This window comes from Oncorhynchus kisutch, linkage group LG2, assembly GCF_002021735.2.
Source record: "Oncorhynchus kisutch isolate 150728-3 linkage group LG2, Okis_V2, whole genome shotgun sequence".
In the NCBI taxonomy this organism is placed as follows: Eukaryota; Metazoa; Chordata; class Actinopteri; order Salmoniformes; family Salmonidae; genus Oncorhynchus; species Oncorhynchus kisutch.
The window spans coordinates 79,558,348-79,586,013 of NC_034175.2; the positions used below are offsets into that span (position 1 = coordinate 79,558,348).

The following is a 27,666-nucleotide window of genomic DNA, read 5'->3' on the forward strand; positions in this document are numbered from 1 at the left end:
TTGTTCTATGCTTCTCTGTCTGTATGCTACGTCTTGCTTGTCCTATGTTGCTCTGTCTGTATGCTATGTCTTGCTTGTCCTATGTTGCTCTGTCTGTATGCTATGTCTTGCTTGTCCTATGTTGCTAATGTCTTGCTTGTTCTAATTTGCTATTGTCTATATTGTAATTGTTTTTAATAACCTGCCCAGGGACTGCGGTTGAAAATTAGCCGGCTGGCTAAAACCGGCACTTTTACTGAAACGTTGATTAATGTGCACTGTCCCTGTAAAAATAAAAAATACTCAAACTCAAACAAAGTATAAATACACCGGGGATAATGAGGAAGAGGGGCGACACCTGGAGGGGGGTGGAGACAAGCACAAAGACAGGGGAAACAGATCAGGGTGTGACAATTTGAGTTGTTTCACAGATGGTTATTGAACATCAGAATATTGCCCTAAGAATGGAACCGTATCAAGGATGTGAGTTTGGCTGATTTCAGAAGATGGAAGCGGCTCATCATCTTAATGCGTTGTTAGTTAGTGCACAATGAGATCCCTTGTAGTAAATTAGGTTCTATAAATGGTTTGCTTTTCAAATGAACTTTGATCTCTCTTCTCTCCCATGTTTCATATATATTCTCTCCCATGTTTTCATCCTTGGCAAAAGCCAGGGATGTTTTGGTACAGAGATTGTAGTTCAGCAGCTCCAATGTACAGTATATGTTTTAGTCTGCCACTTACTCTGCAATAAACAAACTGCTTCTTTAAACTTCTTTGTCCTGTCATCAATACTTGTTTTTAAATTAAGATGAAGAATATTCATTTTTTTAAATGTCCTGTTATATTCCTTGATATGAGTACTTTGATAATAAGTTCAGTTATTTAGGTGCTTAGCATTGTGTGCAATGGTACAAGAGAAATATACCAGTAATTACTTTACATTATATTTTCAATCATTCTGCAATTCTGTACCATATATATTTGTACTGGAGAGTCACTACTATGGATGCGTTATATCTACTCATTGGGCAACATGAACATTCTCCTGTCTATTGCTTCCCCATACAGTACAGACAGCATGTGCAGTAGCATGCACAACAAGCGTGTTACTCTCAGGGAGTTGCTGGGCTTCCAAACCAGCCAACCAAGGCCTGCAATACATTGAGTATAGGTGTTACAATGTTTCCACACATTGTGATAAAGATTAGCACAGTAATCATTAAATGCAATGATTCCATCATCATTTTCACCATTATGCTTTCTCTGAAATGATTGTAGAAATGGAAGAACAATCCAAATGAATGAAAACATTATCAGCATAATGACAGAGGGTGTGCTAATCAATATATCCCAATTTAAAAATAGAGTACAACTGATAATTTAAAAACGATTTAAATAAAAAAAAAAGGCCTGAAACTGAAAGACTACAAAATCTTAAATGTCCATGCCATGGCAGGTGTTCATTCTGTTGAACTATAGGCCTACACAGAGCAGTGTTTGGGCCTAGCCAGTCTACATAATCCACCTGGACCTCTCAACTACTACCATAAACATGTCAGTACTTTACCATGCGTGTGGGCGTGTTCCTCTGTAAAGGAGAGTCGCCCGTGACTGGCCTGCGAGACGTCAGTAAGGGCTAGGGGCAAGCAGCTCCATCCCTTCTCCTGTGCCTTCATCAATAGATCCGGTGTAACCAGGTCTAACCAGGGGTTATTAATTTATGTATTGAATGGTCCAGATTATCCAACATCCGGCCAGGTGTGAACATTAATGCCAGCCATCTCCAGACAACGTCCATCAGAGGAATACTTTTTGGAGGACACGTTTTGCAGTCAAACCCATATGTTTGTGATTGAGTAATTTACCTTTTATTTCCCTCTGCTCCTCTCATGGGAGTCAGTGTCATAATGTGACGCATGTTATTAATCCAGGACTGATTGTTTTAGTAGCCTACCGTACCTGCCACGTTTCACTATAGCCCAGGCGTAGCAGTGGAGGGGTTTTACAGCCCCTCCAGGCGCTACTGATCCAACCCCATGGTTAACCTTCCACATGGTCCTGGTGCCACCTTTATACCTGCCTGCTTGCCATGATGTGGAAGCGCTGATGCTCCGGTCTAACAAACATCTCCAAACAATTGTTTTTATATTTCAGTCAGATTTTATTTAGAGGCGGCGCTTGTTGGCTCTAGAGTGGCGTCGTAACGACACTTTTCAATCCCAGTAAAAAGAGTTTGTCCAGAGCACATTTCGAGCTGGGGGTCGGACTGCATCTGGGGGTGATTGCTTTTTTTCTGCTAGATTTTATATTTTATTTTCTTATTTAAAAAAAATACTTTACAGTTGAATTTCATTTCCTTGTGATTTGATTCATTATCAAAGATTTGCCTTAAGATCATGAACAAAACTATATGTGGGAATTTGAGTCCTTTGGTCACTGTCGAGGATTTGAAGGAGCTCTTTGGCGAGAAGAAGCTTCCTGGGGCCGAGCAGGTTCTGCTCAAATCCGGCTATGCTTTTGTGGACTTCCCCGACCAAAAACTGGGCCATAAAAGCTATTGAGACACTCTCTGGTAAGTGTCTATCTGCAGGGGCTGATGCAGGAATGTCTCAGCGACTGGGCTGAAACGCTCAAAACAATTAGTGGGAAAATAAACGATACATAATTATTATTACCTAACCCGTTTTTGTCTCGGGACTGTATTGGATACGCGCTGTTACATCAGTGCCAGAGTTGACTCACACTCACTCCGTCATGGTCAAACAAATATATCGCAAATTACAGATCATATACACTCACCAATGTCATCCCTGTATGCTTAACTAAAACAGGACTCATTGTAACGTAATTATCGCATAATAGTTATATTTTGTAAATTACAGAGGGGCGCTACTTTGTAATCAACCATTGGAATGTACGGGATGCTCTGATGTTCGGGAAGGCATCATTATTTTTCAGTATATTTTCTTGATTTTATTGAAAAGAACCGACCAAAGTAACCGTAGAGAATGTGTCAAAGCCATGTTCCTATGATGCCTGGGTATGTTTTTACGAGGTGTCTTAAAGGTAGGTGATGGGGGTCCGGAGATAAGAGCGAATAAACAGGTAGCTGGGGGGACGAGGTGAGAGGCTTATTCTGAGCTGCGCCAGGCCACTAAGACAACGCTGCTAGAAGACAACGCTGCTAGAAGAGGGAAACATGTCGGAGTTTAGTAGTTCTACACAGAAACACAACAGATTTATGGACATAAAGAACATATAGGAAAGAGAGCAAGGCTCACCTCTAATCTTACATTCTTTACAAAGAAAAGCAGATCCTTATTGCCTACATTATCAGTCTTGTCAATGGCAACATGCTACAGTAGCCATATGCAATACTAAATAGTTAACAATGCCATATTCGTCTCATCCTTACAGGTAAAGTTGAATTACATGGGAAGGTGCTTGAGGTAGACTACTCTGTTCCCAAAAAGGCTACGGTAATTCTTTATTTATTAATGTTTCTTTATATCTGATCACCTGGTCTTATCTGTCTGTTGTCCCCGTCTGTTTTATGTTTTATTTAACTAGTCAGTTCAGAACAAATTCTTAATTTACAATGACGCTACACAGGCCAACCCCTAACCAGGACGACTCTGGGACACCTGTCCTCAAACCTGTAGCATAGCTGTGCAACGGTGTGACATGTTTTTGTTGCTTTGTGTTGTTGTAATGCAAATATGATCTAAGTATCTATGTAAATGCAATGGAATAACACTTTATACATTTATTATATATAAACATGGGTGAAGTGTAGCACTTCCTGTTTCAATGGCCTCAGTGAATTATGTAATCCATGTTCAGAGCCTACTCCGGTTTTAGGTGGCCCATACAAATACTAGATGATAAACACATATGCATACATTTGTCAACACTTGTAGTTCATTTTGTGTGCTGTTTTTTTGTAGTTGGTTTTGATTTATTGGCTCAGAAACACTTGATTGATTCATTGGTCAGAAACACTTGATTCATTGGCTCAGAATCACCTGATTGATTAATCACGTTTGAAGCAACAATTCCCTTCCTCATGCACCACCTCAGGGATTTCCAAAAGACTGCATTGTTTGACATTAAGGTAAATATTCAAACCCCTTGTTTGGGAAGTGACCTCTGCTTTATGTGTTCCTCCCCCAACTCCCCCTCTCACCGATGCTGGTAGCCTCTCCTGCATGCAGAATACCCCTCTGACATGGCCAGGGCAGGGCCGTGCACAGACCTTTTTGGGAGCAGGTTAAAAATAAATAAAAAGTAAAAAATAATTAAAGAGCAGCAGTAAATAACAATAGCGAGGCGATATACCAGGGGTACCGGTACAGAGTCAATGTGGAGGCTATATACAGGGGGTACCGGTACAGAGTCAATGTGGAACTATATACAGGGTATTACGGTACAGAGTCAATGTGGAGGCTATATACAGGGGGTACCGGTACAGAGTCAGTGTGGAGGCTATATAAGGGTATTACGGTACAGAGTCAATGTGGAGGCTATATACAGGGGGTACCGGTACAGAGTCAATGTGGAGGCTATATACAGGGTATTACGGTACAGAGTCAATGTGGAGTCTATATTCAGGGGGTACCAGTACAGAGTCAATGTGAAGGCTATATTCAGGGGGTACCAGTACAGAGTCAATGTGGAGGCTATATACAGGGGGGTACCGGTACAGAGTCAATGTGGAGGCTATATACAGGGGGTACCGGCACCAGGAGTCAATGTTGGAGGCTATATACAGGGGGGTACCCAGTACAGAGTCAATGTGGACGGCTTAATATCAGGGGTACCGGTACAGAGTCAATGTGGAGGCTATATACAGGGGGTACCGGTACAGAGTCAATGTGGAGGCTATATACAGGGGGTACCGGTACAGAGTCAGCTATATTACAGGGGGTACCGGTACAGAGTCAATGTGGAGGCTATATACAGGGTGTTACGGTACAGAGTCAATGTAGAGGCTATATACAGGGGGTACGGTACAGAGTCAATGTGGAGGCTATATACAGGGGGACCGACAGAGTCAATGTGGAGGCGATATACCAGGGGTACCGGTAAGAGTCAATGTGGAGGCTATATACCAGGGGGTACCGGTACAGAGTCAATGTGGAGGCTATATACAGGGGTACGGTACAGAGTCAATGTGGAGGCTATATACAGGGGGTACCGGTACAGATCAATGTGGAGGCTATATACAGGGGTACCAGTACAGAGTCAATGTGGAGGCTATATACAGGGGTACCAGTACAGAGTCAATGTGGAGGCTATATACAGGGGGTACTGGTACAGAGTCAATGTGGAGGACTATATACAGGGGGTACCGGTACAGAGTCAATGTGGAGACTATATACAGGGGGGTACCGGTACAGAGTCAATGTGGAGGCTATATACCAGGGGTACCAGTACAGAGTCAATGTGGAGGCTATATACAGGGGTACTGGTACAGAGTCAATGTGGAGGCTATATACAGGGGGTACCAGTACAGAGTCAATGTGGAGGGCTATATACAGGGGGTACCGGTACAGAGTCAATGTGGAGGCGATATACAGGGGGTACCGGTACAGAGTCAATGTGGAGACTATATACAGGGGGGTACCGGTACAGAGTCAATGTGGAGGCTATATACAGGGGTTACCGGTACAGAGTCAATGTGGAGGCTATATACAGGGTGTACCAGTACAGAGTCAATGTGGAGGCTATATACAGGGTATACGGTACAGAGTCAATGTGGAGGCTATATACAGGGGGGTACCGGTACAGAGTCAATGTGGAGGCCTATATACAGGGCGGTACCAGTACAGAGTCAATGTGGAGGCTATATACAGGGGGTACCAGTACAGAGTCAATGTGGAGGCTATATACAGGGGGGTACCGGTACAGAGTCAATGTGGAGGCTATATACAGGGTATTACGGTACAGAGTCAATGTGGAGGCTATATACAGGGGGTACCGGTACAGAGTCAATGTGGAGACTATATACAGGGTATTACGGTACAGAGTCAATGTGGAGGCTATATACAGGGGGTACCGGTACAGAGTCAGTGTGGAGGCTATATACAGGTATTACGGTACAGAGTCAATGTGGAGGCTATAATACAGGGGTACCGGTACAGAGTCAATGTGGAGGCTATATACAGGGTATTACGGTACAGAGTCAATGTGGAGGCTATATTCAGGGGGTACCAGTACAGAGTCAATGTGGAAGGCTATATTCAGGGGGTACCAGTACAGAGTCAATGTGGAAGGCTCTATACAGGGGGTACCGGGTAACAGAGTTCACTGTGGAGGCTATATACAGGGGGTACCGGTACAGAGTCAATGTGGAGGCTATATACAGGGGGTACCGGTACAGAGTCAATGTGGAGGCTATATACAGGGGGTACCGGTACAGAGTCAATGTGGAGGCTATATACAGGGGGTACCGTACAGAAGTCAATGTGGAGGCTATATACAGGGGTACCGGTACAGAGTCAATGTGGAGGCTATATACAGGGGGTTACGGTACAGAGTCAATGTAGAGGCTATATACAGGGGGTACGGTACAGAGTCAATGTGGAGGCTATATACAGGGGGTACCGCGTACAGAGTCAATGTGGAGGCGATATACCAGGGGTACCGGTACAGAGTCAATGTGGAGGCTATATACCAGGGGGTACCGGTACAGAGTCAATGTGGAGGCTATATACAGGGGGTACCGGTACAGAGTCAATGTGGAGGCTATATACAGGGGGTACCGGTACAGAGTCAATGTGGAGGCTATATACAGGGGGTACCAGTAAGAGTCAATGTGGAGGCTATATACAGGGGTACCAGTACAGAGTCAATGTGGAGGCTATATACAGGGGGTACTGGTACAGAGTCAATGTGGAGACTATATACAGGGGTACCGGTACAGAGTCAATGTGGAGGACTATATACAGGGGGGGACCGGTACAGAGTCAATGTGGAGGCCTATATACCAGGGGGTACCAGTACAGAGTCAATGTGGAGGCTATATACAGGGGTACTGGTACAGAGTCAATGTGGAGGCTATATACAGGGGGTACCAGTACAGAGTCAATGTGGAGGCTATATACAGGGGGTACCGGTACAGAGTCAATGTGGAGGCGATATACAGGGGTACCGGTACAAGAGTCAATGTGGAGACTATATACAGGGGGTACCGGTACAGAGTCAATGTGGAGGACTATATACAGGGGTTACCGGTACAGGAGTCAATGTGGAGGCTATATACAGGGTGTACCAGTACAGAGTCAATGTGGAGGGCTATATACAGGGTATTACGGTACAGAGTCAATGTGGAGGCTATATACAGGGTACGGTACCGGTACAGAGTCAATGTGGAGGCTATATACAGGGGGTACCGGTACAGAGTCAATGTGGAGGCTATATACAGGGGGTACCGGTACAGAGTCAATGTGGAGGCTATATACAGGGGGTACCGGTACAGAGTCAATGTGGAGGCTATATACAGGGGGTACGGTACAGAGTCAATGTGGAGGCTATATACAGGGGTACCGGTACAGAGTCAATGTGGAGGCTATATACAGGGTATTACGGTACAGAGTCAATGTGGAGGCTATATACAGGGGGTACCGGTACAGAGTCAATGTGGAGGCTATATACAGGGGGTACCGTACAGAGTCAATGTGGAGGCTATATACAGGGGGTACCGGTACAGAGTCAATGTGGAGGCTATATACAGGGGGTACCGGTACAGAGTCAATGTGGAGGCTATATACAGGGGGTACCGTACAGAGTCAATGTGGAGGCTATATACAGGGGGTACCGGTACAGAGTCAATGTGGAGGCTATATACAGGGTGTACGGTACAGAGTCAATGTGGAGGCTATATACAGGGGGTACCGGTACAGAGTCAATGTGGAGGCTATATACAGGGGGTACCGGTACAGAGTCAATGTGGAGGCTATATACAGGGGGTACCGGTACAGAGTCAATGTGGAGGCTATATACAGGGGGTACCGGTACAGAGTCAATGTGGAGGCTATATACAGGGGTACCGGTACAGAGTCAATGTGGAGGCTATATACAGGGGGTACCGGTACAGAGTCAATGTGGAGGCTATATACAGGGGGTACCGGTACAGAGTCAATGTGGAGGCTATATACAGGGGGTACCGGTACAGAGTCAATGTGGAGGCTATATACAGGGGGTACCGGTACAGAGTCAATGTGGAGGCTATATACAGGGGGTACCGGTACAGAGTCAATGTGGAGGCTATATACAGGGGGTACCGGTACAGAGTCAATGTGGAGGCTATATACAGGGGTTACCGGTACAGAGTCAATGTGGAGGCTATATACAGGGGGTACCGGTACAGAGTCAATGTGGAGGCTATATACAGGGTATTACGGTACAGAGTCAATGTGGAGGCTATATACAGGGGTACCGGTACAGAGTCAATGTGGAGGCTATATACAGGGGGTACCGGTACAGAGTCAATGTGGAGGCTATATACAGGGGGTACCGGTACAGAGTCAATGTGGAGGCTATATACAGGGGGTACCGGTACAGAGTCAATGTGGAGGCTATATACAGGGTATTACGGTACAGAGTCAATGTGGAGGCTATATACAGGGGGTACCGGTACAGAGTCAATGTGGAGGCTATATACAGGGTATTACGGTACAGAGTCAATGTGGAGGCTATATACAGGGGTACCGGTACAGAGTCAATGTGGAGGCTATATACAGGGGGTACCGGTACAGAGTCAATGTGGAGGCTATATACAGGGGGTACCGGTACAGAGTCAATGTGGAGGCTATATACAGGGGGTACCGGTACAGAGTCAATGTGGAGGCTATATACAGGGGGTACTGGTACAGAGTCAATGTGGAGGCTATATACAGGGGGTACCGGTACAGAGTCAATGTGGAGGCTATATACAGGGGGTACCGGTACAGAGTCAATGTGGAGGCTATATACAGGGTATTACGGTACAGAGTCAATGTGGAGGCTATATACAGGGGGTACCGGTACAGAGTCAATGTGGAGGCTATATACAGGGTATTACGGTACAGAGTCAATGTGGAGGCTATATACAGGGGGTACCGGTACAGAGTCAATGTGGAGGCTATATACAGGGGTACCGGTACAGAGTCAATGTGGAGGCTATATACAGGGGGTACCGGTACAGAGTCAATGTGGAGGCTATATACAGGGGGTACCGGTACAGAGTCAATGTGGAGGCTATATACAGGGGGTACCGGTACAGAGTCAATGTGGAGGCTATATACAGGGGGTACCGGTACAGAGTCAATGTGGAGGCTATATACAGGGGGTACCGGTACAGAGTCAATGTGGAGGCTATATACAGGGGGTACCGGTACAGAGTCAATGTGGAGGCTATATACAGGGGTTACGGTACAGAGTCAATGTGGAGGCTATATACAGGGGGTACCGGTACAGAGTCAATGTGGAGGCTATATACAGGGGGTACCGGTACAGAGTCAATGTGGAGGCTATATACAGGGGGTACCGGTACAGAGTCAATGTGGAGGCTATATACAGGGGTACCGGTACAGAGTCAATGTGGAGGCTATATACAGGGGTACCGTACAGAGTCAATGTGGAGGCTATATACAGGGGGTACCGGTACAGAGTCAATGTGGAGGCTATATACAGGGGGTACCGGTACAGAGTCAATGTGGAGGCTATATACAGGGGGTACCGGTACAGAGTCAATGTGGAGGCTATATACAGGGGTTACGGTACAGAGTCAATGTGGAGGCTATATACAGGGTGTACGGTACAGAGTCAATGTGGAGGCTATATACAGGGGGTACCGGTACAGAGTCAATGTGGAGGCTATATACAGGGGTACCGGTACAGAGTCAATGTGGAGGCTATATACAGGGGGTACCGGTACAGAGTCAATGTGGAGGCTATATACAGGGGTACCGGTACAGAGTCAATGTGGAGGCTATATACAGGGGGTACCGGTACAGAGTCAATGTGGAGGCTATATACAGGGGGTACCGGTACAGAGTCAATGTGGAGGCTATATACAGGGGGTACCGGTACAGAGTCAATGTGGAGGCTATATACAGGGGGTACCGGTACAGAGTCAATGTGGAGGCTATATACAGGGGGTACCGGTACAGAGTCAATGTGGAGGCTATATACAGGGGGTACGGTACAGAGTCAATGTGGAGGCTATATACAGGGGTACCGGTACAGAGTCAATGTGGAGGCTATATACAGGGGGTACCGGTACAGAGTCAATGTGGAGGCTATATACAGGGGGTACCGGTACAGAGTCAATGTGGAGGCTATATACAGGGGGTACCGGTACAGAGTCAATGTGGAGGCTATATACAGGGGGTACCGGTACAGAGTCAATGTGGAGGCTATATACAGGGGGTACCGGTACAGAGTCAATGTGGAGGCTATATACAGGGGGTACCGGTACAGAGTCAATGTGGAGGCTATATACAGGGGGTACCGGTACAGAGTCAATGTGGAGGCTATATACAGGGGGTACCGGTACAGAGTCAATGTGGAGGCTATATACAGGGGGTACCGGTACAGAGTCAATGTGGAGGCTATATACAGGGGGTACCGGTACAGAGTCAATGTGGAGGCTATATACAGGGGGTACCGGTACAGAGTCAATGTGGAGGCTATATACAGGGGGTACCGGTACAGAGTCAATGTGGAGGCTATATACAGGGGGTACCGGTACAGAGTCAATGTGGAGGCTATATACAGGGGTACCGGTACAGAGTCAATGTGGAGGCTATATACAGGGGGTACCGGTACAGAGTCAATGTGGAGGCTATATACAGGGGGTACCGGTACAGAGTCAATGTGGAGGCTATATACAGGGGGTACCGGTACAGAGTCAATGTGGAGGCTATATACAGGGGTACCGGTACAGAGTCAATGTGGAGGCTATATACAGGGTATACGGTACAGAGTCAATGTGGAGGCTATATACAGGGGTACCGGTACAGAGTCAATGTGGAGGCTATATACAGGGGGTACCGGTACAGAGTCAATGTGGAGGCTATATACAGGGGGTACCGGTACAGAGTCAATGTGGAGGCTATATACAGGGGGTACCGGTACAGAGTCAATGTGGAGGCTATATACAGGGTATTACGGTACAGAGTCAATGTGGAGGCTATATACAGGGGGTACCGGTACAGAGTCAATGTGGAGGCTATATACAGGGTATTACGGTACAGAGTCAATGTGGAGGCTATATACAGGGGGTACCGGTACAGAGTCAATGTGGAGGCTATATACAGGGGGTACCGGTACAGAGTCAATGTGGAGGCTATATACAGGGGGTACCGGTACAGAGTCAATGTGGAGGCTATATACAGGGGGTACCGGTACAGAGTCAATGTGGAGGCTATATACAGGGTATTACGGTACAGAGTCAATGTGGAGGCTATATACAGGGGGTACCGGTACAGAGTCAATGTGGAGGCTATATACAGGGTATTACGGTACAGAGTCAATGTGGAGGCTATATACAGGGGGTACCGGTACAGAGTCAATGTGGAGGCTATATACAGGGGGTACCGGTACAGAGTCAATGTGGAGGCTATATACAGGGGGTACCGGTACAGAGTCAATGTGGAGGCTATATACAGGGGGTATCAGTACACAGAGTCAATGTGGAGGCTATATACAGGGGGTACCGGTACAGAGTCAATGTGGAGGCTATATACAGGGGGTACCGGTACAGAGTCAATGTGGAGGCTATATACAGGGGGTACCGTACAGAGTCAATGTGGAGGCTATATACAGGGGGTACCGGTACAGAGTCAATGTGGAGGCTATATACAGGGGTTACGGTACAGAGTCAATGTGGAGGCTATATACAGGGGGTACCGGTACAGAGTCAATGTGGAGGCTATATACAGGGGGTACCGGTACAGAGTCAATGTGGAGGCTATATACAGGGGGTACCGGTACAGAGTCAATGTGGAGGCTATATACAGGGGGTACCGGTACAGAGTCAATGTGGAGGCTATATACAGGGGGTACCGGTACAGAGTCAATGTGGAGGCTATATACAGGGGGTACCGGTACAGAGTCAATGTGGAGGCTATATACAGGGGGTACCGGTACAGAGTCAATGTGGAGGCTATATACAGGGGGTTACGGTACAGAGTCAATGTGGAGGCTATATACAGGGTGTTACGGTACAGAGTCAATGTGGAGGCTATATACAGGGTATTACGGTACAGAGTCAATGTGGAGGCTATATACAGGGGGTACCGGTACAGAGTCAATGTGGAGGCTATATACAGGGGGGTACCGTACAGAGTCAATGTGGAGGCTATATACAGGGGGTACCGGTACAGAGTCAATGTGGAGGCTATATACAGGGGGTACCGGTACAGAGTCAATGTGGAGGCTATATACAGGGGGTACCGTACAGAGTCAATGTGGAGGCTATATACAGGGGGTACCGGTACAGAGTCAATGTGGAGGCTATATACAGGGGGTACCGGTACAGAGTCAATGTGGAGGCTATATACAGGGGGTATCCGGTACCGAGTCAATGTGGAGGCTATATACAGGGGGTACGGTACAGAGCAATGGGGAGGCTATATACAGGGGGCCGGTACAGAGTCAATGTGGAGGCTATATACAGGGGGTACCGGTACAGAGTCAATGTGGAGGCTATATACAGGGGTACCGGTACAGAGTCAATGTGGAGGCTATATACAGGGTATTACGGTACAGAGTCAATGTTGAGGCTATATACAGGGTATTACGGTACAGAGTCAATGTGGAGGCTATATACAGGGGTACCGGTACAGAGTCAATGTGGAGGCTATATACAGGGGTACCGGTACAGAGTCAATGTGGAGGCTATATACAGGGGGGTACCGGTACAGAGTCAATGTGGAGGCTATATAAGGTGTTACGGTACAGAGTCAATGTGGAGGCTATATACAGGGTATTACGGTACAGAGTCAATGTGGAGGCTATATACAGGGTGTTACGGTACAGAGTCAATGTGGAGGCTATATACAGGGTGTTACGGTACAGAGTCAATGTGGAGGCTATATACAGGTGTTACGGTACAGAGTCAATGTGGAGGCTATATACAGGGTATTACGGTACAGAGTCAATGTGGAGGCTATATACAGGGGGTACCGTACAGAGTCAATGTGGAGGCTATATACAGGGGGTACCGGTACAGAGTCAATGTGGAGGCTATATACAGGGTGTTACGGTACAGAGTCAATGTGGAGGCTATATACAGGGTGTTACGGTACAGAGTCAATGTGGAGGCTATATACAGGGTGTTACAGTACAGAGTCAATGTGGAGGCTATATACAGGGTATTACGGTACAGAGTCAATGTGGAGGCTATATACAGGGTGTTACGGTACAGAGTCAATGTGGAGGCTATATACAGGGGGTACCGGTACAGAGTCAATGTGGAGGCTATATACAGGGTGTTACGGTACAGAGTCAATGTGGAGGCTATATACAGGGTATTACGGTACAGAGTCAATGTGGAGGCTATATACAGGGGGTACCGGTACAGAGTCAATGTGAAGGCTATATACAGGGTGTTACGGTACAGAGTCAATGTGGAGGCTATATACAGGGTATTACGGTACAGAGTCAATGTGGAGGCTATATACAGGGGGGTACCGGTACAGAGTCAATGTGGAGGCTATATACAGGGTGTTACGGTACAGAGTCAATGTGGAGGCTATATACAGGGTGTTACGGTACAGAGTCAATGTGGAGGCTATATACAGGGTGGTTACGGTACAGAGTCAATGTGGAGGCTATATACAGGGTGTTACGGTACAGAGTCAATGTGGAGGCTATATACAGGGTGTTACGGTACAGAGTCAATGTGGAGGCTATATACAGGGTACCGGTACAGAGTCAATGTGGAGACTATATACAGGGGGTACCGGTACAGAGTCAATGTGGAGGACTATATACAGGGTGTTACGGTACAGAGTCAATGTGGAGGCTATATACAGGGTACCGGTACAGAGTCAATGTGGAGACTATATACAGGGGGGTACCGGTACAGAGTCAATGTGGAGACTATATACAGGGGGTACCGGTACAGAGTCAATGTGGAGGCTATATACAGGGTGTTACGGTACAGAGTCAATGTGGAGGCTATATACAGGGGGGTACCGGTACAGAGTCAATGTGGAGACTATATACAGGGGGGTACCTGGTACAGAGTCAATGTGGAGACTAGTATACAGGGGGTACCGGTACAGAGTCAATGTGGAGGCTATATACAGGGTGTTACGGTACAGAGTCAATGTGGAGGCTATAACAGTGGGTACCGGTACAGAGTCAATGTGGACCGGGTAACTAGTCAAGGTGGAGACTATATAGGGGTACCGGTACAGAGTCAATGTGGAGACTATATACAGGGGGTACCGGTACAGAGTCAATGTGGAGGCTATATACAGGGGGTACCGGTACAGAGTCAATGTGGAGGCTATATACAGGGTGTTACGGTACAGAGTCAATGTGGAGGCTATATACAGGGGGTACCGGTACAGAGTCAATGTGGAGGCTATATACAGGGTGTTACGGTACAGAGTCAATGTGGGGGCTATATACAGGGGGTACCGGTACAGAGTCAATGTGGAGGCTATATACAGGGTGTTACGGTACAGAGTCAATGTGGGGGCTATATACAGGGGGTACCGGTACAGAGTCAATGTGGAGGCTATATACAGGGTGTTACGGTACAGAGTCAATGTGGAGGGCTATATACAGGGGGTACCAGTACAGAGTCAATGTGGGGGCTATATACAGGGGGTACCGGTACAGAGTCAATGTGGAGGCTATATACAGGGTGTTACGGTACAGAGTCAATGTGGAGGCTATATACAGGGGGTACCGGTACAGAGTCAATGTGGAGGCTGTATACAGGGGGTACCGGTACAGAGTCAATGTGGAGGCTATATACAGGGGGTACCGGTACAGAGTCAATGTGGAGGCTATATACAGGGTGTTAGGGTACAGAGTCAATGTGGAGACTATATACAGGGGGTACCGGTACAGAGTCAATGTGGAGGCTATATACAGGGTACCGGTACAGAGTCAATGTGGAGGCTATATACAGGGGGTACCGGTACAGAGTCAATGTGGAGGCTATATACAGGGTGTTACGGTACAGAGTCAATGTGGGGGCTATATACAGGGGGTACCGGTACAGAGTCAATGTGGAGGCTATATACAGGGTATTACGGTACAGAGTCAATGTGGAGGCTATATACAGGGTGTTACGGTACAGAGTCAATGTGGGGGGCTATATACAGGGTGTTACGGTACAGAGTCAATGTGGAGGCTATATACAGGGTATTACGGTACAGAGTCAATGTGGAGGCTATATACAGGGTGTTACGGTACAGAGTCAATGTGGAGGCTATATACAGGGTATTACGGTACAGAGTCAATGTGGGGGCTATATACAGGGTGTTACGGTACAGAGTCAATGTGGAGGCTATATACAGGGTGTTACGGTACAGAGTCAATGTGGAGGCTATATACAGGGTATTACGGTACAGAGTCAATGTGGAGGCTATATACAGGGTGTTACGGTACAGAGTCAATGTGGGGGCTATATACAGGGGGTACCGGTACAGAGTCAATGTGGAGGCTATATACAGGGTATTACGGTACAGAGTCAATGTGGGGGCTATATACAGGGGGTACCGGTACAGAGTCAATGTGGAGGCTATATACAGGGGGTACCGGTACAGAGTCAATGTGGAGGCTATATACAGGGGGTACCGGTACAGAGTCAATGTGGAGGCTATATACAGGGTGTTACGGTACAGAGTCAATGTGGAGGCTATATACAGGGGGTACCAGTACAGAGTCAATGTGGGGGCTATATACAGGGGGTACCGGTACAGAGTCAATGTGGAGGCTATATACAGGGTGTTACGGTACAGAGTCAATGTGGAGGCTATATACAGGGGGTACCGGTACAGAGTCAATGTGGAGGCTATATACAGGGGGTACCGGTACAGAGTCAGTGTGGAGACTATATACAGGGTGTTACGGTACAGAGTCAATGTGGAGGCTATATACAGGGGGTACCGGTACAGAGTCAATGTGCTGGGGAACTGGTTAGTCAAGGTAATTGAGGTAATATGTAAATGTAGGTAGAGTTAAGGTGACTATGCATAGATTATAAACAGAGAGTAGCAGCAGAGGGGTCTGGGTAGCCCTTTGATTAGCTGTTCATGTCAGAGAAAACACTTTGATTTGGTAAAATAGGAAAACATTGGTATATTTTTGTATGTATTTTCAATACTGGACAGTAATTATGGTGGATTTGGATTGGTAGTTTATTTCACCACACCACATGCCATTTCAATCCCTGCTTGTTGTAAAGAAAGGATTGTTAGTTTATTTCACCACACCACATGCCATTTCAATCCCTGCTTGTTGTAAAGAAAGGATTGTTAGTTTATTTCACCACACCACATGCCATTTCAATCCCTGCTTGTTGTAAAGAAAGGATTGTTAGTTTATTTCACCACACCACATGCCATTTCAATCCCTGCTTGTTGTAAAGAAAGGATTGTTAGTTTATTTCACCACACCACATGCCATTTCAATCCCTGCTTGTTGTAAAGAAAGGATTGTTAGTTTATTTCACCACACCACATGCCATTTCAATCCCTGCTTGTTGTAAAGAAAGGATTGTTAGTTTATTTCACCACACCACATGCCATTTCAATCCCTGCTTGTTGTAAAGAAAGGATTGTTAGTTTATTTCACCACACCACATGCCATTTCAATCCCTGCTTGTTGTAAAGAAAGGATTGGTAGTTTATTTCACCACACCACATGCCATTTCAATCCCTGCTTGTTGTAAAGAAAGGATTGGTAGTTTATTTCACCACACCACATGCCATTTCAATCCCTGCTTGTTGTAAAGAAAGGATTGGTAGTTTATTTCACCACACCACATGCCATTTCAATCCCTGCTTGTTGTAAAGAAAGGATTGGTAGTTTATTTCACCACACCACATGCCATTTCAATCCCTGCTTGTTGTAAAGAAAGGATTGGTAGTTTATTTCACCACACCACATGCCATTTCAATCCCTGCTTGTTGTAAAGAAAGGATTGGTAGTTTATTTCACCACACCACATGCCATTTCAATCCCTGCTTGTTGTAAAGAAAGGATTGGTAGTTTATTTCACCACACCACATGCCATTTCAATCCCTGCTTGTTGTAAAGAAAGGATTGGTAGTTTATTTCACCACACCACATGCCATTTCAATCCCTGCTTGTTGTAAAGAAAGGATTGGTAGTTTATTTCACCACACCACATGCCATTTCAATCCCTGCTTGTTGTAAAGAAAGGATTGTTCGTTTATTTCACCACACCACATGCCATTTCAATCCCTGCTTGTTGTAAAGAAAGGATTGGTAGTTTATTTCACCACACCACATGCCATTTCAATCCCTGCTTGTTGTAAAGAAAGGATTGATAGTTTATTTCACCACACCACATGCCATTTCAATCCCTGCTTGTTGTAAAGAAAGGATTGGTAGTTTATTTCACCACACCACATGCCATTTCAATCCCTGCTTCTTGTAAAGAAAGGATTGTTAGTTTATTTCACCACACCACATGCCATTTCAATCCCTGCTTGTTGTAAAGAAAGGATTGGTAGTTTATTTCACCACACCACATGCCATTTCAATCCCTGCTTGTTGTAAAGAAAGGATTGTTAGTTTATTTCACCACACCACATGCCATTTCAATCCCTGCTTGTTGTAAAGAAAGGATTGTTATTTTCTCTGCCCATGTGAAGTGGGGAGGACAGAGTTAGTGGGATTCTCCACAATATGGGGAGGACAGAGTTAGTGGGATTCTCCACAATATGGGGAGGACAGAGTTAGTGGGATTCTCCACAATATGGGGAGGACAGAGTTAGTGGGATTCTCCACAATATGGGGAGGACAGAGTTAGTGGGATTCTCCACAATATGGGGAGGACAGAGTTAGTGGGATTCTCCACAATATGGGGAGGACAGAGTTAGTGGGATTCTCCACAATATGGGGAGGACAGAGTTAGTGGGATTCTCCACAATATGGGGAGAACAGAGTTAGTGGGATTCTCCACAATATGGGGAGGACAGAGTTAGTGGGATTCTCCACAATATGGGGAGGACAGAGTTAGTGGGATTCTCCACAATATGGGGAGGACAGAGTTAGTGGGATTCTCCACAATATGGGGAGGACAATATGGGGACAATATGGGGAGGACAGAGTTAGTGGGATTCTCCACAATATGGGGAGAACAGAGTTAGTGGGATTCTCCACAATATGGGGAGAACAGAGTTAGTGGGATTCTCCACAATATGGGGAGGACAGAGTTAGTTGAATTCTCCACAATATGGGGAGGACAATATGGGGAGGACAGAGTTAGTGGGATTCTCCACAATATGGGGAGGACAGAGTTAGTTGAATTCTCCACAATATGGGGAGGACAATATGGGGAGGACAGAGTTAGTGGGATTCTCCACAATATGGGGAGGACAGAGTTAGTGGGATTCTCCACAATATGGGGAGGACAGAGTTAGTGGGATTCTCCACAATATGGGGAGGACAGAGTTAGTGGGATTCTCCACAATATGGGGAGGACAATATGGGGACAATATGGGGAGGACAGAGTTAGTGGGATTCTCCACAATATGGGGAGAACAGAGTTAGTGGGATTCTCCACAATATGGGGAGAACAGAGTTAGTGGGATTCTCCACAATATGGGGAGGACAGAGTTAGTTGAATTCTCCACAATATGGGGAGGACAATATGGGGAGGACAGAGTTAGTGGGATTCTCCACAATATGGGGAGGACAGAGTTAGTTGAATTCTCCACAATATGGGGAGGACAATATGGGGAGGACAGAGTTAGTGGGATTCTCCACAATATGGGGAGGACAGAGTTAGTGGGATTCTCCACAATATGGGGAGGACAGAGTTAGTGGGATTCTCCACTATATGGGGAGGACAGAGTTAGTGGGATTCTCCACAATATGGGGAGAACAGAGTTAGTGGGATTCTCCACAATATGGGGAGGACAGAGTTAGTGGGATTCTCCGCAATATGGGGAGGACAGAGTTAGTGGGATTCTCCACAATATGGGGAGGACAGAGTTAGTGGGATTCTCCACAATATGGGGAGGATAGAGTTAGTGGGATTCTCCACAATATGGGGAGGACAGAGTTAGTTGAATTCTCCACAATATGGGGAGGACAGAGTTAGTGGGATTCTCCACAATATGGGGAGGACAGAGTTAGTGGGATTCTCCACAATATGGGGAGGACAGAGTTAGTGGGATTCTCCACAATATGGGGAGGACAGAGTTAGTGGGATTCTCCACAATATGGGGAGGACAGAGTTAGTGGGATTCTCCACAATATGGGGAGGACAGAGTTAGTGGGATTCTCCACAATATGGGGAGGACAGAGTTAGTGGGATTCTCCACAATATGGGGAGGACAGAGTTAGTGGGATTCTCCACAATATGGGGAGGACAGAGTTAGTGGGATTCTCCACAATATGGGGAGGACAGAGTTAGTGGGATTCTCCACAATATGGGGAGGACAGAGTTAGTGGGATTCTCCACAATATGGGGAGGACAGAGTTAGTGGGATTCTCCACAATATGGGGAGGACAGAGTTAGTGGGATTCTCCACAATATGGGGAGAACAGAGTTAGTGGGATTCTCCACAATATGGGGAGAACAGAGTTAGTGGGATTCTCCACAATATGGGGAGGACAGAGTTAGTTGAATTCTCCACAATATGGGGAGGACAATATGGGGAGGACAGAGTTAGTGGGATTCTCCACAATATGGGGAGGACAGAGTTAGTTGAATTCTCCACAATATGGGGAGGACAATATGGGGAGGACAGAGTTAGTGGGATTCTCCACAATATGGGGAGGACAGAGTTAGTGGGATTCTCCACAATATGGGGAGGACAATATGGGGACAATATGGGGAGGACAGAGTTAGTGGGATTCTCCACAATATGGGGAGAACAGAGTTAGTGGGATTCTCCACAATATGGGGAGAACAGAGTTAGTGGGATTCTCCACAATATGGGGAGGACAGAGTTAGTTGAATTCTCCACAATATGGGGAGGACAATATGGGGAGGACAGAGTTAGTGGGATTCTCCACAATATGGGGAGGACAGAGTTAGTTGAATTCTCCACAATATGGGGAGGACAATATGGGGAGGACAGAGTTAGTGGGATTCTCCACAATATGGGGAGGACAGAGTTAGTGGGATTCTCCACAATATGGGGAGGACAGAGTTAGTGGGATTCTCCACAATATGGGGAGGACAGAGTTAGTGGGATTCTCCACAATATGGGGAGGACAATATGGGGACAATATGGGGAGGACAGAGTTAGTGGGATTCTCCACAATATGGGGAGAACAGAGTTAGTGGGATTCTCCACAATATGGGGAGAACAGAGTTAGTGGGATTCTCCACAATATGGGGAGGACAGAGTTAGTTGAATTCTCCACAATATGGGGAGGACAATATGGGGAGGACAGAGTTAGTGGGATTCTCCACAATATGGGGAGGACAGAGTTAGTTGAATTCTCCACAATATGGGGAGGACAATATGGGGAGGACAGAGTTAGTGGGATTCTCCACAATATGGGGAGGACAGAGTTAGTGGGATTCTCCACAATATGGGGAGGACAGAGTTAGTGGGATTCTCCACAATATGGGGAGGACAGAGTTAGTGGGATTCTCCACAATATGGGGAGGACAATATGGGGACAATATGGGGAGGACAGAGTTAGTGGGATTCTCCACAATATGGGGAGAACAGAGTTAGTGGGATTCTCCACAATATGGGGAGAACAGAGTTAGTGGGATTCTCCACAATATGGGGAGGACAGAGTTAGTTGAATTCTCCACAATATGGGGAGGACAATATGGGGAGGACAGAGTTAGTGGGATTCTCCACAATATGGGGAGGACAGAGTTAGTTGAATTCTCCACAATATGGGGAGGACAATATGGGGAGGACAGAGTTAGTGGGATTCTCCACAATATGGGGAGGACAGAGTTAGTGGGATTCTCCACAATATGGGGAGGACAGAGTTAGTGGGATTCTCCACTATATGGGGAGGACAGAGTTAGTGGGATTCTCCACAATATGGGGAGAACAGAGTTAGTGGGATTCTCCACAATATGGGGAGGACAGAGTTAGTGGGATTCTCCGCAATATGGGGAGGACAGAGTTAGTGGGATTCTCCACAATATGGGGAGGACAGAGTTAGTGGGATTCTCCACAATATGGGGAGGATAGAGTTAGTGGGATTCTCCACAATATGGGGAGGACAGAGTTAGTTGAATTCTCCACAATATGGGGAGGACAGAGTTAGTGGGATTCTCCACAATATGGGGAGGACAGAGTTAGTGGGATTCTCCACAATATGGGAGGACAGAGTTAGTGGGATTCTCCACAATATGGGGAGGACAGAGTTAGTGGGATTCTCCACAATATGGGGAGGACAGAGTTAGTGGGATTCTCCACAATATGGGGAGGACAGAGTTAGTGGGATTCTCCACAATATGGGGAGGACAGAGTTAGTGGGATTCTCCACAATATGGGGAGGACAGAGTTAGTGGGATTCTCCACAATATGGGGAGGACAGAGTTAGTGGGATTCTCCACAATATGGGGAGGACAGAGTTAGTGGGATTCTCCACAATATGGGGAGGACAGAGTTAGTGGGATTCTCCACAATATGGGGAGGACAGAGTTAGTGGGATTCTCCACAATATGGGGAGGACAGAGTTAGTGGGATTCTCCACAATATGGGGAGGACAGAGTTAGTGGGATTCTCCACAATATGGGGAGAACAGAGTTAGTGGGATTCTCCACAATATGGGGAGAACAGAGTTAGTGGGATTCTCCACAATATGGGGAGGACAGAGTTAGTTGAATTCTCCACAATATGGGGAGGACAATATGGGGAGGACAGAGTTAGTGGGATTCTCCACAATATGGGGAGGACAGAGTTAGTTGAATTCTCCACAATATGGGGAGGACAATATGGGGGAGGACAGAGTTAGTGGGATTCTCCACAATATGGGGAGGACAGAGTTAGTGGGATTCTCCACAATATGGGGAGGACAATATGGGGACAATATGGGGAGGACAGAGTTAGTGGGATTCTCCACAATATGGGGAGAACAGAGTTAGTGGGATTCTCCACAATATGGGGAGAACAGAGTTAGTGGGATTCTCCACAATATGGGGAGGACAGAGTTAGTTGAATTCTCCACAATATGGGGAGGACAATATGGGGAGGACAGAGTTAGTGGGATTCTCCACAATATGGGGAGGACAGAGTTAGTTGAATTCTCCACAATATGGGGAGGACAATATGGGGAGGACAGAGTTAGTGGGATTCTCCACAATATGGGGAGGACAGAGTTAGTGGGATTCTCCACAATATGGGGAGGACAGAGTTAGTGGGATTCTCCACAATATGGGGAGGACAGAGTTAGTGGGATTCTCCACAATATGGGGAGGACAATATGGGGACAATATGGGGAGGACAGAGTTAGTGGGATTCTCCACAATATGGGGAGAACAGAGTTAGTGGGATTCTCCACAATATGGGGAGAACAGAGTTAGTGGGATTCTCCACAATATGGGGAGGACAGAGTTAGTTGAATTCTCCACAATATGGGGAGGACAATATGGGGAGGACAGAGTTAGTGGGATTCTCCACAATATGGGGAGGACAGAGTTAGTTGAATTCTCCACAATATGGGGAGGACAATATGGGGAGGACAGAGTTAGTGGGATTCTCCACAATATGGGGAGGACAGAGTTAGTGGGATTCTCCACAATATGGGGAGGACAGAGTTAGTGGGATTCTCCACTATATGGGGAGGACAGAGTTAGTGGGATTCTCCACAATATGGGGAGGACAGAGTTAGTGGGATTCTCCACAATATGGGGAGGACAGAGTTAGTGGGATTCTCCACAATATGGGGAGGACAGAGTTAGTGGGATTCTCCACAATATGGGGAGGACAGAGTTAGTGGGATTCTCCATAATATGGGGAGGACAGAGTTAGTTGAATTCTCCACAATATGGGGAGGACAGAGTTAGTGGGATTCTCCACAATATGGGGAGGACAGAGTTAGTGGGATTCTCCACAATATGGGGAGGACAGAGTTAGTGAGATTCTCCACAATATGGGGAGGACAGAGTTAGTGGGATTCTCCACAATATGGGGAGGACAGAGTTAGTGGGATTCTCCACAATATGGGGAGGACAGAGTTAGTGGGATTCTCCACAATATGGGGAGGACAGAGTTAGTGGGATTCTCCACAATATGGGGAGGACAGAATTAGTGGGATTCTCCACAATATGGGGAGAACAGAGTTAGTGGGATTCTCCACAATATGGGGAGGACAGAGTTAGTGGGATTCTCCACAATATGGGGAGGACAGAGTTAGTGGGATTCTCCACAATATGGGGAGGACAGAGTTAGTGGGATTCTCCACAATATGGGGAGGACAATATGGGGACAATATGGGGAGGACAGAGTTAGTGGGATTCTCCACAATATGGGGAGAACAGAGTTAGTGGGATTCTCCACAATATGGGGAGGACAGAGTTAGTGGGATTCTCCACAATATGGGGAGGACAGAGTTAGTGGGATTCTCCACAATATGGGGAGGACAGAGTTAGTGGGATTCTCCACAATATGGGGAGGACAATATGGGGACAATATGGGGAGGACAGAATTAGTGGGATTCTCCACAATATGGGGAGAACAGAGTTAGTGGGATTCTCCACAATATGGGGAGGACAGAGTTAGTGGGATTCTCCACAATATGGGGAGGACAGAGTTAGTGGGATTCTCCACAATATGGGGAGGACAGAGTTAGTGGGATTCTCCACAATATGGGGAGGACAATATGGGGACAATATGGGGAGGACAGAGTTAGTGGGATTCTCCACAATATGGGGAGAACAGAGTTAGTGGGATTCTCCACAATATGGGGAGAACAGAGTTAGTGGGATTCTCCACAATATGGGGAGGACAGAGTTAGTTGAATTCTCCACAATATGGGGAGGACAATATGGGGAGGACAGAGTTAGTGGGATTCTCCACAATATGGGGAGGACAGAGTTAGTTGAATTCTCCACAATATGGGGAGGACAATATGGGGAGGACAGAGTTAGTGGGATTCTCCACAATATGGGGAGGACAGAGTTAGTGGGATTCTCCACAATATGGGGAGGACAGAGTTAGTGGGATTCTCCACTATATGGGGAGGACAGAGTTAGTGGGATTCTCCACAATATGGGGAGAACAGAGTTAGTGGGATTCTCCACAATATGGGGAGGACAGAGTTAGTGGGATTCTCCACAATATGGGGAGGACAGAGTTAGTGGGATTCTCCACAATATGGGGAGGACAGAGTTAGTGGGATTCTCCACAATATGGGGAGGACAGAGTTAGTGGGATTCTCCACAATATGGGGAGGACAGAGTTAGTTGAATTCTCCACAATATGGGGAGGACAATATGGGGAGGACAGAGTTAGTGGGATTCTCCACAATATGGGGAGGACAGAGTTAGTGGGATTCTCCACAATATGGGGAGGACAGAGTTAGTGGGATTCTCCACAATATGGGGAGGACAGAGTTAGTGGGATTCTCCACAATATGGGGAGAACAGAGTTAGTGGGATTCTCCACAATATGGGGAAGACACCAACAATAGCGTATTCTCTATTTGAATGAGGATTACATCTTTGGCAATTGAATGATATTGTATTTCATTCTAATAAATATATGACTTCACATGCAATGTCTTTCTACATGTTAGTAAAGGACGGGGTTACTAACAAGTGGAGTTTTGAAACACTTCCCATATTAAATACAAGTTATTATTGAATGTTAGTAAAGGACGGGGTTACTAACAAGTGGAGTTTTGAAACACTTCCCATATTAAATACAAGTTATTATTGAATGTTGCATTTATTCTTATTCTGTATTATAAACATTGACATTTGGATGGAAACTTACTTTATGTGGAAAGATGAAAATGTATCTGAACAATCATTTTGTGTTTTCACTTCGTCTTTTATAGTCATTTGATATATTGTCATATTCTAACTTAAAGCATATTAAACATATTTAAACAGAGTACAGGGCAGTTTCTGAAAAGTATTAGTAGATTTCTTAATATCCGTATAAATTAACATCCATTAATTTGTGTCATTGTATGTATAATTAGAAAAAAAAAAATGCAGATCATTTACATGTTCATCATTTTCTAATGGTATATATTTACATATTAACTCATGTTAATTAACTAGATTTAAAGGTTATTGCAATAAAGCACTGTAGTGGGGTGGGGGGTGGGTGCTGAGGAGTATTTCTGTCTGTAATAAAGCCCTTGTGCGGGGAAAAACTAATTCTGATTGGCTGGGCATGGCTCCCAAGTGGTTAGGCCAATGCCCTCCCAGGCCCACCCATTGCTGTGCCACTGCCCAGTCATGTGAAATCCATAGATTAGGACCTAATTAATTAATTTAAATTGACTGATTTCCTTATATGAAATGTAACTCAGCAAAATCTTTGAAATTGATGCATGAAGCATTTATATTTTTGTTCAGTATAGAGTGATGGAGGTAGATATGTATAGGGGGTCAGGGGATACTGGAGTGATGGAGGTAGATATGTATAGGGGGAAGGGGATACTGGAGTGATGGAGTTAGATATGTGTAGGGGGAAGGTGACAGGGATACTGGAGTGATGGAGGGTAGCCTAGTGGTTAGGGCGTTGGACTAGTAACCGGAATTTTGCAAGTTCAAATCCCCAAGCTGACAAGGTACAAATCTGTCGTTCTGCCCCTGAACAGGCAGTTAACCCACTGTTCCTAGGACGTCATTGAAAATAAGAATGTGTTCTTAACTGACTTGCCTAGTTAAATAAAGGTAAAATAAAAAATAAATAAAAAATATATGTATAGGGGGAAGGGGATACTGGAGTGATGGAGGTAGATATGTATAGGGGGAAGGAGAAAGGGATACTGGAGTGATGGAGGTAGATATGTATAGGGGGAAGGAGACAGGGATACTGGAGTGATGGAGGTAGATGTGTATCGGGGTAATCATACTATATACAGGGTCAGTACCATATTTCCAAAGTGCAGAGATACTAGAGTGATGGAGGTAGATATGTATAGGGGGAAGGAGACAGGGATACTGGAGTGATGGAGGTAGATATGTATAGGGGGAAGGAGACAGGGATACTGGAGTGTAGGGTCCTGTCAGTGTGTAGAGTCCTGTCAGTGTGTAGAGTCCTGATAGTGTGTAGGGTCCTGTCAGTGTATAGAGTCCTGTCAGTGTATAGAGTCCTGTCAGTGTGTAGAGTCCTGTCAGTGTCAGTGTGTAGAGTCATGTCAGTGTATAGAGTCCTGTCAGTGTATAGAGTCCTGTTGTCAGTGTGTAGAGTCCTGTTGTCAGTGTGTAGAGTCCTGTTGTCAGTGTGTAGAGTCCTGTTGTCAGTGTGTAGAGTCCTGTTGTCAGTGTGTAGAGTCCTGTTGTCAGTGTGTAGAGTCCTGTTGTCAGTGTGTAGAGTCCTGTTGTCAGTGTGTAGAGTCCTGTCAGTGTGTAGAGTCCTGTCAGCGTGTAGAGTCCTGTCAGCGTGTAGAGTCCTGTCGTCAGTGTGTAGAGTCCTGTTGTCAGTGTGTCGAGTCCTGTTGTCAGTGTGTAGAGTCCTGTTGTCAGTGTGTAGAGTCCTGTTGTCAGTGTGTAGAGTCCTGTTGTCAGTGTGTAGAGTCCTGTCAGTGTCAGTGTATAGAGTCCTGTCAGTGTGTAGAGTCCTGTCAGTGTGTAGAGTCCTGTCAGTGTGTAGAGTCCTGTCAATGTGTAGAGTCCTGTTAATGTGTAGAGTCCTGTTAGTGTGAGTGTGTAGAGTCCTGATAGTGTGTAGAGTCCTGTTGTCAGTGTGTAGAGTCCTGTTGTCAGTGTGTAGAGTCCTGTAAGTGTCAGTGTGTAGAGTCCTGTCAGTGTGTAGAGTCCTGTCAATGTGTAGAGTCCTGTCAATGTGTAGAGTTCTGTTAGTGTGAGTGTGTAGAGTCCTGTCAGTGTGTAGAGTCCTGTCAGTGTATAGAGTCCTGTTGTCAGTCTGTAGAGTCCTGTTGTCAGTGTGTAGAGTCCTGTCAGTGTCAGTGTGTAGAGTCCTGTCAGTGTGTAGAGTCCTGTCAGTGTGTAGAGTCCTGTCAGTGTGTAGAGTCCTGTCAATGTGTAGAGTCCTGTCAATGTGTAGAGTTCTGTTAGTGTGAGTGTGTAGAGTCCTGTCGTCAGTGTGTAGAGTCCTGTCGTCAGTGTGTAGAGTCCTGTCGTCAGTGTGTAGAGTCCTATCGTCAGTGTGTAGAGTCCTGTTGTCAGTGTGTAGAGTCCTGTTGTCAGTGTGTAGAGTCCTGTTGTCAGTGTGTAGAGTCCTGTTGTCAGTGTGTAGAGTCCTGTCGTCGGTGTGTAGAGTCCTGTCAGTCTGTAGATTCCTGTTGTCAGTGTGTAGAGTTCTGTTGTCCGTGTGTAGATTCCTGTTGTCAGTGTGTAGAGTCCTGTTGTCA

The 27,666-nt window shown here is 46.0% G+C and overlaps 1 protein-coding gene across 2 annotated transcripts in view; it reads left to right on the forward strand.

The window, feature by feature from the left end:
• The first annotated feature begins 2,407 nt into the window (after positions 1–2,407).
• The window catches only part of igf2bp2a (insulin-like growth factor 2 mRNA binding protein 2a), a 123,324-nt gene continuing 98,065 nt past the window's right edge, over positions 2,408–27,666 (forward strand). The window contains exons 1-2 of one of the 2 annotated variants that reach the window (XM_031801852.1): positions 2,408–2,554; positions 3,400–3,461. The gene's annotated coding sequence lies outside the window, so the exon portion shown is untranslated. The remainder of the gene's footprint in view (positions 2,555–3,399; positions 3,462–27,666) is intronic. The other variant, XM_031801860.1, reaches the window with a different exon arrangement.